The 12,831-nt window shown below is 39.9% G+C and overlaps 1 protein-coding gene across 3 annotated transcripts in view; it reads right to left on the bottom strand.

Annotated features, from left to right (window-relative positions):
* The window catches only part of LOC150108890 (E3 ubiquitin-protein ligase RNF123-like), a 660,886-nt gene that overhangs the window by 324,784 nt on the left and 323,271 nt on the right, over window positions 1-12,831 (bottom strand). The gene's annotated exons all lie outside the window — the stretch shown is intronic.

The following is a 12,831-nucleotide window of genomic DNA, read 5'->3' as shown; positions in this document are numbered from 1 at the left end:
ACTATTTCATCTTCGGTAGGATAAAATTGAATTTCATATTGAAAAGAAAAACATGTGAGAAAGATTTAAAGCGAATAAAAGTTGAACAGCTTTCAAATGTTAACTGTAGACTAAAATACACAAACATTATTTGAAAAAAAATGAAAGAGTTTGAGACCAGGAGATTCAGTGATAAGCTCTGAAGAAAACATTGATTGATTCAGCCAGAGAGGCAAGTGGTGAGGTTGTCTGCAAGGATAGAAAAATCAGAACACCATGCTGTACACAGGAAGTTTAAAGAGGCAGTGAAGGGAAAAAAAAAGCATATCGAAAGCACCTGGCAAATAAGTCTTGTGCTCATAGACAATACAGAGACAAATGTAAGAAAGCTAAACACTAAGTAAAACTAGCTAAAAAAAAAGTCTTGGGAAGAATTTGATAAGAACATAGAAAATAAATATCAAGAAGGTGGCAAAATATTTGGGAGGTTGTTGAAAGAGCTCAGAAATGGAGAAAAGAGTGCTGTAAAGGGAATTAGAGATGATAAAGGTGACAATGAAAACTGGAGAAAAAGATAACTTAGATGTATGTACTTTGAAAAATTGCTAAATGAAACAAGCAGTGATGACAGCACAGTTATTAAAAAATACTCAACAGATATGCAATCAGGAATAATTATCCATACTTGAAGTATGGTAGATGATATTCGACCAGAAGTGCTTAAGTATTGAGGTATAAAAGTCTTACAGTGGCTGCACTGCATAGTTCAGAAGGCATGGACAGAGGGACGAATTCCAGATGATTGGAGTAGAGCTCTCATAGTAACCATATATCAAAAGGTAAATAAAACTGAATATGAGAATTACATAGATAGTTCCCTACTGAGTGTTCCTCGTAAGATTTATGCAAGTATACTTGAGAAACAGTTGAGAAGGATTGTGAAAGGGAAGTTCATGATGAAGAACGAGCTGGATTCAGGCCAAACAGAGGATCTCAGGATCAGATTTTCACTTTACAATAAATAGCTTACAATTGGAGTATTTCATCCTGGAGGAGTCAGTTTTAATACTAGAGGGATAGGGCAGGTTCGAGGTTTAGAGGAGGAGAGTGTGTTTCAAATACTGAGTACTCTGGATGTCAGTAAAGCTGTGGGACTGGATGGTATTTCACCACGAGTTTTGAGAGAATGTGCTAGGGAACTGACAGTGCTTTTGACCTGGCTTTTCAATGAAAGTCTGGCTGCGGGAAAGGTGCCCATGGAATGGAAGGAAGGTAAGATAGTGCTGTTGCATAAGGGTGGTAGCAAACTGGAAGTGTCTAATTATAGGCCAGTTTGCATGTCATCAGTAGTTGTTAAGATCTTGGAGAAAGTAGTGAGGGACCGTACACAGCATTGGGCAGATGAGTGTGGTTTTATCCCTGAGAATCAACATGGATTTGTGAAGGGGCACTCTTGTTTTAGCAATATGCTAGCCTTTTATAATAAAGTTATAAGAGCATTAGATGAGGGAAAGGCATATACTGCCATTTTCTTAGACTTAGCGAAAGCATTTGACAGGGTACCACATGATAAGCTGATATTTAAGTTGCAGCACATGGGTCTGGATGTCAGATTGGTCAACTGGATTCAGGATTGGCTGTCCGATAGGTATCAGAGAGTTGTGTATGGTGGGACAGTTTCGAGGAGGCAGAGGGTTATAAGTGGGGTCCCACAGGGCTCAGTACTGGGACCTATATTGTTTAACCTTTATATCAATGACATTGTCAGTGGATTGCAAGGGGATATTCAGTTGTTTGCAGATGATGTGAAGCTGGGAAGGATTATTAGTAATAGTGCAGATGTGGTAGCGCTGCAAGAGGATTTGAATAAGCTAGAGATGGGCAAATGAATGGGGGTGTCAGTTTAATGCAGTAAAATGTAAGGTCTTCAGGTTTGGGAAACATCGATGGGATGCTGCATACTCTATGGGAGGAGTTATACTAGAGGAAGTAGGGGAGACAAGAGATCTGGGATTGATGATTGATAGAAACCTGAAATTTAGGGGACATATTGCAAAGGTGGTGAAGGTAACACAGAGGATTGCTGCAATAATGATAAGGACACTGACCTGCAGAGACAAATGGGTTATCACTCTGTTGCATAAGTCTCTGATCAAACCACACTTAGACAATTGTTCTCAGATTTGGTCCCCAGTATTTCAAGGGGATAAATTAACTGTGGAAAGGATACAAAGGCAGATAAAGATGGTTTCAGGACTGTACCATGTTAGTTATGAGGATCGGCTGAGGGAATGTGGACTGCAGAGTTTGGTGGATAGAAGAAGGAAAGGGATATCATTGACACTTTTAAACTGTTGAGAGGTGGTTACAGGGTTGACACTGGGGAGTTCTTTCACTTGGTTGAACAGCGGGAAGGCAAGAGGAAGTTACGAAAGGAAACTGTTTGCAACAGGGTGAGGAGTGGTTTCTTTGTATGGAGGGTGGTTGAACCATGGAATGCATTACCTGATGGAGTGGTGAGAGCGAGAATGGTAAATGAGTTTAAGGAGTGGCATGATAGACTTTGTGTTTCTCAGGGGGGGAACTCCCCTCAATGAGTCTTGATAGACTGTGTTTCTTAGGAAGGACCTCCCACGATGAGTTTTTTTGACTCCATGGAGGCCTGAATAATAATAATAATAGTTGAGAAATCATGGGAATATAACAAAGATCTGTATTTAAGCTTTGTAGATCTGGAAAAGGCATATAACCAGGTGCCAAGAGAAAAGCTATTCAAGATGCTACAGTTGTATGGTGTCAGTGGGACATTATATCAAGCAATACTTAGTCTTCATTTGAGTTGTAAATCAGCAGTCAGAATTGAAGGAAGTGCAGGAAGATGGTTTTATGTTAAATCTGGTGTCAGATTAGGATGTACATTATCTCCTCTGTTATTCATTATCTATATGGAAAGTGAAGTGAAAGTGGAAAGCAGTATTAAACCTGATATCAAAATTGGAGATGTTAATCTCAGCTCTTTACTTTATGAAGATGGTGTTATACTTGTAAATAAATCTAGTCAAAGTCTGCAAGATTCCATGACTAAATTGAATAACTATTGTAATAAATTTGATATGAAAATCAGCAATAACAAGACAAAGACAATGAAAATAGGCAAAACATTGAAAATATCAACTGTATTGTGAATGTAATGTCTTTAGAACAAGTTCAACATTTCAACTACTTAGGCATAATTTTTAGTGAGGATGGTAAATTAAATATGGAAATAGACAACAGAATCAGCAAAGCTGGTATAGGAAGTCAACTGAATAAAGTTATATAGAATAAGAGAGAAATTAATCAAAACACTAAATTAACTGTATACAAGTAGTGTTCAAACCTATTTTAACTTATGGATCTGAGAGCTGGGTTAGAAATAAAACACTTGACTAAAGACTGCAGATATCAGAGGCTTGAGAAAGATTAGTAGTATGAATAGATGGCATCAATGGCAATATCATATAAAAAATGAGGATATTAGGAAAGAACTTGACATTGTTATCATCCAGGAATGTGCTAGAAGAGCTAATCTCAGGCAGTATGGTCACTAAAACAGAATGGGAGAGGAAAGATTAGCAAAACAAGTGTTCTCTGCCAGGTTGGTAGGGAAAAGACCCAGAGGAAGACCAAGATACAGGTGGACTGATAAAGTAAATAGTGCCTTAGAAGATAGAAATATAAGATCTGATAATGTTGGAGTCTTGACAGGTAAAAGATTGATTTGGAAGAAAATTGTAGATAAGAAGTTAGTAATGATGTAAATTTTTCATGTAGTACTATCATATCCTATACACCCCTTGAGGGTACATGTCAGGAATTTGATGACGAGTTTTTTTTTTTTGAGCCCATAAATGAGAGGTTGGTTGATCAACCTATAGTACCGTGTATGGATAGCAGGTTCGTAAAGGAAGAAGTTGCTTACATTTGATTTGAAAGACTATACTGTATTCCTTGGGAAACACAACATGGGTAAGACTGTTCCACAATAAAGCAGTTGCAGGAATGAAGGAAGAGGAAAAGAAACTTGTTCTGTTTGTTTCAAGGTGCACTGTGAAGTTGAGCAGCAGCAGCTGCACGTGTTCCAACGAGCTTAGTACTAAGTGGGGGAATTATTGATGTTATTTCTGATGAGCATTTCCTATGGAAATATTTGTAGAATATATGTATTGCAGAAACCAAACGTCTATGTGAAAGTGGGAGGAGTGAATTGCTAAGAGATGGGTCATAAATAAGTCTAAGATGTTCCTCTGTATTGCATCAAGCATTTTAAGGGAGCTTTTAAGGACTCCATCCCATATGTGAGAGCAATATTCGATAGGTGGGCAGATTTGTGATTTATTTACTATTAACAGGTGATGAGTGAAAGAGAAATCCTAGTTTTTTTGAAACTGAGGATGTAGTGATTGTGATGTGTTATGCCAGGAGAGGTTTGATGCCAGGGTAATTCCAAGAGGAGAAATCTCAAATTGTCTGGAAATTTGGGTATCATCAAAAAGAATACTGAGAAAAAAATGATTCTTTTTTTATTAGAAATAGGACAGAACTGGGTTTTATTGGCATTGAAATTGATGAGGTTATCCGAACCCTATTGGAGGATGGCTCGGAGATCAGAATTGGTGGTGGTGGTGGTGTTGGTTGATGTTCTGTAGGCTGAGGTGAGTTGTGTAGCATAAGGTTTCTCAAATGAAAGGGAGGAGTGCAATATGCTGTGTCTGCAAAACTGTGTACTGGTTGGAGGTCAACTGAAGGTCATTGATATATAGGTGAGAGGAGAGAACCTTGTAGAACCCCAGCATTATTAATGTTGAGAAGATAAGGAACCATTCACCATCACACACAGTATGCATCCAGACAGAAAGCTGGCAATCCAACTACAGAAGTCTTGAGGCAGACCAAATGATGGTAGTTTGCTTAGTAAGCCTTTGTGCCAGATCCGGTCAAAAGCTTTGGAGATATCAAGTGCAACCACTTGAGATTTACTAAACTTTTCCATGGCATTTGTCCAGAGATGGGTGACATATGTGAGCAGATCTCCTGTTGGTCAGCAGCTACAAAATCAATACTGGCAGTCATTTATTAGGTGGGTGCCTTCAAGGTAGTGTAGGAGTTGGGGATTGATTTTTTCCATTACTTTAGACAGGACTGGGGTAAGTGAGATAGCAGTGACTTGTTGCCATTCTTGGGAATGGGTTGAATATAGGCCAGTTTCCAGTTTCTTCCAGAAGAAAGAGATCTAGGGTGTTTGGGGAGTGGTTCAGGTTATCTGGTATTCTGGTTGGCATCTGAATTAGTTGTGTGAGGTCATTAATGCAAACGTTTCATCATCTCTGCCTGCAAGATGTGTAATAGATACCAGTGAAGTAAGAGAATATATATAGGTGACATAGGATAGGAGTCAGTTCTGTGCACAAACTTTCAGGACAATTGGAGAAATGCCATCAGGGCCAGAAGACAGGAGACTTTTTTGTGTCTAATTTGGAGGGTATTTTCCTGATATAGGGGCATTGTATGTTGGGCATCTGGAATGGTTGGGGAATTTACCATTGTGAGTTTTGCATGCATTGGAAGCAAAGTGTGAAGCCAGAAGATTGGCTTTTTCTGTAGGTGATGATGCAATAGAGCCATCTGGGTACGATAGGGGTGGGTGGGAATAATGTCAGGCAGAAGTTATGGCCAATTGCTTTGGCAAGAGACCAAAGGCTTGGCTGCTGTTTGGACAGGCTGCTAGTTTCATGCTTTTTGCTCTTTCAAACTCTGTTTTGGAAGCATTGATTATTTATTCATTTTTTTTTGCATGTATTTCGGACTTCAGTATAAGCTCTAAAGGAGCATGCGGTTCTTGACTTGAGCCAGTTACAGTATGTTTGGTTTTTCATTTGTACAGCCTTGGCACATCTTTTGGAGAACCAGGATTTAGTTAGGGAATGGCAGTTCAGAGTAGTGTGGGGAATGTATGTTTCCATGTCAGTGAGGATTACTTTGGTGATAAGTTCAGTGCATATGTTTGGGTTGGAAAGCAGGAAGCAATAGTCCAACCATGGGAATGTGGCACAGAAGTTGCAGAGGGGCTATTCCACTTGGCACTGTTATAATGCCAAACTACTGTTGTATGGTAGTGGCTGTGTAAGTGTTGTTGCATGGGAGAGGAGTTGAGCACTAGATTGTGGTCAGATTTATCTAGGGGGGCCCACTACTTTCACTGTGTATTTGGAAGGGTCATTGGTGAGAAAGAGATCTAGGGTGTTTGGGGAGTGGTTCGGGTTATCTGGTATTCTGGTTGGCATCTGAATTAGTTGTGTGAGGTCATTAATGCAAACGTTTCATCATCTCTGCCTGCAAGATCTGTACAACTGGAGTAGGAAAGCCAGCTGGTGTTGTGGACATTAAAATCTCCTGGGAGGATAATTTTTAATTTTAGTTTTTAAGGGGAGAAAATTAAAGAGCTCAAAGTGATTGGTTGCATTGGGGGAGTGATAGAGACAGCAAATGAATTTCACTGAGTGGGGAAGGGATATTTTTAACCCAAGGTCAAAGTTGGGCAATTCTTGGTTAGGTATGCTTGGCTTGCTCTCTGGCAAGGTATGTCAGAGCGGATGTATGTACATATGCCACCCTTGGGTCGAAAAGAATTAAAGAGCGTGTAATTTGGTAGGTGATAAATAGTGCTGGGAGGAGGTGAGATTTGAGTTTCTGCCAGAAAGAGTAGGTGGGGTCTGGTAGACTGAAGGTGGTAGTGGACACTATTAAGGTTGGAGTTTAGGTCAGAGATGTTGGTGAAGTGGATATGCAATGTTCTGTGAGGCATATATTTGACCACAAGAGTCTAGCACATTCCCTATGCAGTGTCTCCATACTGGTTTCCATAGTGGCTACTAGTTGTTATCACTTGATTTTTGCACCAATTTAACTTGCTTGTAGTCGATGATCCAACTGGTGCCTCCATTTTGATGTTTTTCTTCAAGTGTAAAACTCAATATAGTCTCATGTCAAGGTCAAGTCTCATGAGAATGTTACAAAAATAACCTTGTTTGTCTATATGTTTTATGCTAAATATTTTTTTGTAAATAATCCTATGGGAATTGATTATATATACTGTTTTATTTAAAGTTTCTAGAATGTCAAATACAAAGGCAAAGCTTTGCCATCGGAACTTTGTATAATGGCTATGTATAAGAGCACAAGAAAGTTGTTTACGATCAAGTGTGTGAGAAAGTTGTTTGCGAGCTCTGTGCATGAACACCTTCAAAGTTAGTATCAAAGAGATCTGCTAGTTTCAGAAGTTTCCACTGCCCAACAAGACAAGGAAAAAAGTGTGCACGGAGGAGAAGAAAGAACGGTTGGCCTTAACAAAAAGATCAAGGAGAACTGCCGATTTCTTTGGGGTAAACCCCAAAGAAATCGGCAGCCCTTGGTGCAAGGTCCTGAGAAGGCGAAAATAAAAGGGGACTGAGCCGAGCATCATGAGGGGAGAGTCCAGGTCCAGTTTCTGACAGAGGAGAGCCGAGATCCAGTTACTGAAGAGAGCCAGAGGCAGTCGCAGAGAACCAGAAGCAGTCGGACCCAGAGGAACAGATTTTACGGTGAACCCACACCAGAGGAAAAAATTGAGAGAACAGCCGATGCCAAGTGCCGTGGGAAGTCAACCGAAGCCAAAAGCTGCAGAACGATCTTCAAGCCTGAGCTTCTGAGTACTGGGAAGATTGCAGTCCAAGACCCGGTGATATTCCAACGAAACGCCCCCTGAAGCAAAGACTCTCCGGATGGAAACCTAAGGCCTGAGATGAAAGAAGAACCATAAACTTTGAAAGGTTTCGTGACAAAGAGCCTCTGTAAATGTGTTACATACTTTTATGTACATCCTTTTTGTAATCTAAGAGATATGTAATAGATGGACTGATAAGAAATAGTAATAAGAAATATTACTATTACTACGGGCAACTCCAGGGAGTCATTAGACTCATCAAGGGAGATCCCAAATCATATTCATCACAACTATTCGACAGTCATACAGTATCTATCATACCTCGCCTTAAACTCATTCAATGTCACAGCATCCACCACAGACTCAGGGAGCACATTCCACTCATTCACTACTCTAAAAGTAAAGAACCCAGCTCTAACACCTTTACTAACCACACTTTTGCCCAGTTTCCATGGATGTCCCCTAGTCCTCCCACAACCAGCCCTGTTCTCAAAAATATCTTCTGAATTAATTTTATAGAAACCATTCAGTAATTTGAATGTCTCAATCATATCTCCCCTCCTCCACCTATCAACCAATTTATGCAACCCACAAATCCTCAACCTGTTCTCATAAGGTTCATTCCACAGGCCTGCTATCATCTTGGTCACTCGCCTCTGGATCCTCACCACCTCCTCCCCACCAAGAAGAAACCTAGGTGACCAAATCTGAGCACAGTAGTCGAGATGGGGTCTTATCAAGGCTCGATACAGAGGAACAATAACCTGCTTGTCTCTGCTTGTCAACGTATTCTTCAGCAACCAAGTGATTTGATGAGCTGATTTGGCCACTTTTGCAATGTGTCCCCTGAATTTCAATTACTTATCCACCAACACTCCTAAATCTCGTGCCTCATCGATTTCCTGGAGCATGGTTCCACCAATGCAGTAAACTGCCGCCAATCTTTTCACCCCAAAATGCATAACCTTACATTTTGCCACATTAAATTGACATCCATTCTCCTTAGCCCAGACCTCCAATCTATCCAAATCATCCTGCAAAATTTTGACATCATCTGCATTCACTATTGCCCTACCCAACTTCGCATCATCTGCAAACAAATGAACTGTTCCTCTCAGGTCCTTTCCTATATCATTTATGAACAAATTAAACAGCAGTGGTCTAAGAACAGATCCTTGTGGCACACCACTAGTCACAGGCCGTCTTGTGGACTCTACTCCTGAGTAAACCACTCTCTGATATCTCTCCGTCAACCACCCTCCTATCCATCTCACCAACCCTATCTCCATCCCCATATGCTGCAATTTACTGATTAGAATTCCATGTGGTATCCTGTCAAAGGCCTTAGCAAAGTCCAGTAGAATCACTGTAAACCCATTACCCTTATTCAGTTCAGCCGTCACTGTGATATAATACGTGAGCAAGTTACTGAGGCATGACCTACCCTTCACAAAACCATGCTGTCCCCGATACAGTATCCCATTTTCTTCTATCCAATCTTGTATTTTCCTCTTGACTATTTTCCTCTAAGACCTTGATAATGATTCCTGTTATGCTGATTGGCCGGTAATTTTCAACAGCAGCCTTGGAACCACCTTTGTGCAGCGGAACTATTTTCCCCTCTTTCCACCCCTTTGGGACTGACCCAGTCCTGAGGCACAAATTAAACAAAATGGTCAAGGTCACTGACAATTCTTTAGCCACTTCACGTATGACACGAGCTGGTATACCATCCAATCCCACAGATGTATTGACATTGAGGTTCTGTAATAGACTAGTTACCTCTACTTCATTCATCACAATTCCAGTATAAGCTGTTGGTTCTTCCATTCCTGCAAAGTCACCACCTGGATGATATACTCTTGCAAAGTGCTCGCTCAGTAATTCCACAATATCGACTGATTTGGTTACCTCCCTACCCTCAGCATTTTTTAAGATCATTCTACCATGAGCATTTTTCCTTTTACTTGCAACATATTGAAAAAACTGTTTGGGATTCTCTTTAGCCTGCGTGGCCAATTTCCTTTCGTAATCTGCTTTTGCTTTTCTTACCACCCTTGTTACCATCCTGGCCTGAGCTTAATACTGTTCATGCACCACAATTGTTTCTTTTTTTGCAGCTCAAGTTTAATAGTGTTATTCATCCATTTAACCCCTACTTGATTTATTATTCGGACTCTTGGTATACAGTCAACCATTGCCTCCTGCAAACAGTTCTTAACCACCTCCCATGCACTATCAACATCCAGCCCTTGCAGTTTTACATGCCATGGTATTGAGCCAAGCACACACACCTAAGCTTGTCATACTTACCAGCCCGGTAATTCCACATGTACCCTGTCTTAATTGTAAATTCGACTCCTTTAGCCACCTCCCAAGTCATGACCTTATGGTCACTCTCACCAATTGGTGGCAACATGGTCATGTTCGTTACAGCCACATTCTCAGTTGCAATTACTAGGTCGAGCACTCTCTGCCCCCTGGTATTTTCCACTACGTGTTGCCGTAGATAGTTGTCCCTTAATAACCACATAAAATCCAATTCCTTCCTCCCATGTGCCCTCTCCTCTTTCCAGTCAATGTTACCATAATTGAAATCACCCATAATAATTACCCTCCTTCCACTCATTTCTTGTATTTGCTTATGCATACTATCCCCACCATCAAACCACCAAATATCTATAAGAGAGTCCTCTGATTTGTTGTTAACTGGAATATAAATTGTAAGATAACTTGCCATAGCTAGCTAATTTCTTTATGAGTAAAATTAGTCTCAACAAATTTGATTTTCATAAGCAGAGAAGTAACAGAGTTATATTGTATAGTCATTTAATATTGAAAAGGGAAAGTTTGTTTCTTTATACCAAAAGTATAAGGACAGGTAGAGAGAGAGAGCGTGCGCAACCTCCCTATCGCCTATTTAATGTACTTTGTTTTTATAACTAAGATGAAAAGCCAAACGGCTATTTTTTCTGGCGAGATTGATAAGTAAAGGGGGGGAAGATAAGGGATAATGTTTATTTTACAATGTACCGTTCCTAAAAAAAACGCGAACTTAAGAGCGGGAAACCAAGTAAGATAGCAGAAGCGTATAGTTAAGTGCAAATAGACCATGACTGTTTGTGTAAAGTTTTACTGAAGGAATTTGTGTTAGAGAAAGAGAGAGAGAAATCAACTGACCATATTACTGAGTTTTATGCCAATTAAAAGATACTGGTGGCGCAGTCTTATCAAAATAAATTTTCTAGTATCCATAGGCATGAAACTCGTAGTGCAAAAGGTAGATAAACTAAGTATGCGATAGTAAGATGGAATAGTGAGAATAAGAAAGGAATATATATAAAAATTAATAATAACAGTGGCTTATAAATAGTAATAAATAGCCATCGTTTACACAAGTTCTCTTCGAAGATGGCATCCTTGTTCACTCTGTGTAAATGTTAGGTCTGGTTGTGTTCACATGCGCAATTAGGGGCAAGTTTCTTTGAACTTGTTGATTGCTGTTATTAATTTAGACATGCTTGTCAGAGTGTCACAAGTCACTTTTGTGAGGCATGGAAAGTTCGTTCCGTCCTTTCTTTGTTTTTGGCCTCCATCTAGTTGTATACCATTGATGCGATTATGTCGCAGAGTTCATTCACAGGGAAAAGCAAACTTGCATTGAAGCGCTGATCATCAATTTGTTTGAGCTTAGCTTCCACTGCTCATATTTGGGAGGAAAAAGTTTCGTTCATAGCATTGATGTACTGTTTAAGGTTTTCGACTCGTTTACCTATGTTCAGGAGTTGTTTTGCAGAAAGAAGGCACAGAAAACAGAAAAAGGCTGGTTGAGATCAATAAACAGCTTGTGTGCCAATTCATCTATTTTGGTACAGGAAGCATAAAGCCAGTGGTCAGAACATATAACTTTATACATATATATATCTGCGACATTAGTTTTTCAGCAGCGGCACATTGTGGATTGTCGGCAGCGATCGATGACACTTTGATGGTGAGACACAGGGTGCTCGTTCGTCATTGGCTTTTGTAGCCACCATCCTTGCTTCGTATTCTTTAATTGAGATTACATCATCATTTAATTTTATTGCATTATGAATGCGTTATACATTTTTCAAAGTCAGTGTGGGAATATGTGTTTAGACGTTTTTTTTTTCATGGTCTTAAAAATGAGTTAGCTTCATATTTTTTGAGGAAGAATACTTGTAAGGTGTAACTGTAGTGTGTGTCTTCTAAGAAATGTAACATTGTCTTAGAAAACTTGCATAAAAACTTATATAACATATGTACAGGGTGTTCGGGATAAATTTGACAGTTTCGTAAGGAAAAAGAAAATCTTCTTTGTATCTATTAAATTTAATGAATTGACAAAAAAACATTACAGGCAGAGTTAATTACAATACTATCAACAAGATTTACTCAAAATAACCACCATTAGCATCGATCACAGCTTCAATTCTGCTTCGGAACCTCGAACAAGCTGATGCTACAGTCTCCCTGGGAAGGGCCGCAAAAACTGTTTTAATTTTATCCATTAACTGGGCTTTTGTATTACTGGAAGTGCGATTGGTGTCTTTTTCAACTGCGCCCCATACAAAATAATCCAAGGGGTTAAGGTCTGGGGAGTTTGGAGGCCAAACATTTGGACTGGTGAAGTCGTAGAAATTTTCAGACAACCATTTTTGACTTTTCCCAGAGGTGTGGCAAGGGGCCGAATCCTGCTGCCATACATACGGCCTACCATTGGCTACCCTTGTTATCCAGGGCTTGACTACAGTTAGCAACTCCACGAACAAAGCCCGAATTCCAATGCCAGGGTTCTTCAACACCTGTTGCTGCAGATTTGCGAGGAATTCTGCTGTACGAACGCAATCAGATCGTCTGCTAGGGATCTTTCTTCTTGCTACATCCTCGTAGTCACCATTGCAAGTCTCTAGTTCATGCCTGATTGTTTTTACTGTATTCAGGGAGCATTGGGCAGCAGTCGTAATATCCTTATTTTGATGGCGGGCACGAATCATCATGATACAAGTTATTCTCTTCCATGATTCAGGTGGGTTCCAGCTATCCATCCTTTCTGACATCTTGTATATGAATGAAGAAGGGTCCAAACT

Source organism: Typopeltis vanoorti, chromosome 2 (genome assembly GCF_054136105.1).
Source record: "Typopeltis vanoorti isolate ZY-2024b chromosome 2, IOZ_Tvanoo_1.0, whole genome shotgun sequence".
Lineage (NCBI taxonomy): Eukaryota > Metazoa > Arthropoda > Arachnida > Uropygi > Thelyphonidae > Typopeltis > Typopeltis vanoorti.
This window is presented reverse-complemented; position numbering and strand designations above follow the sequence as displayed.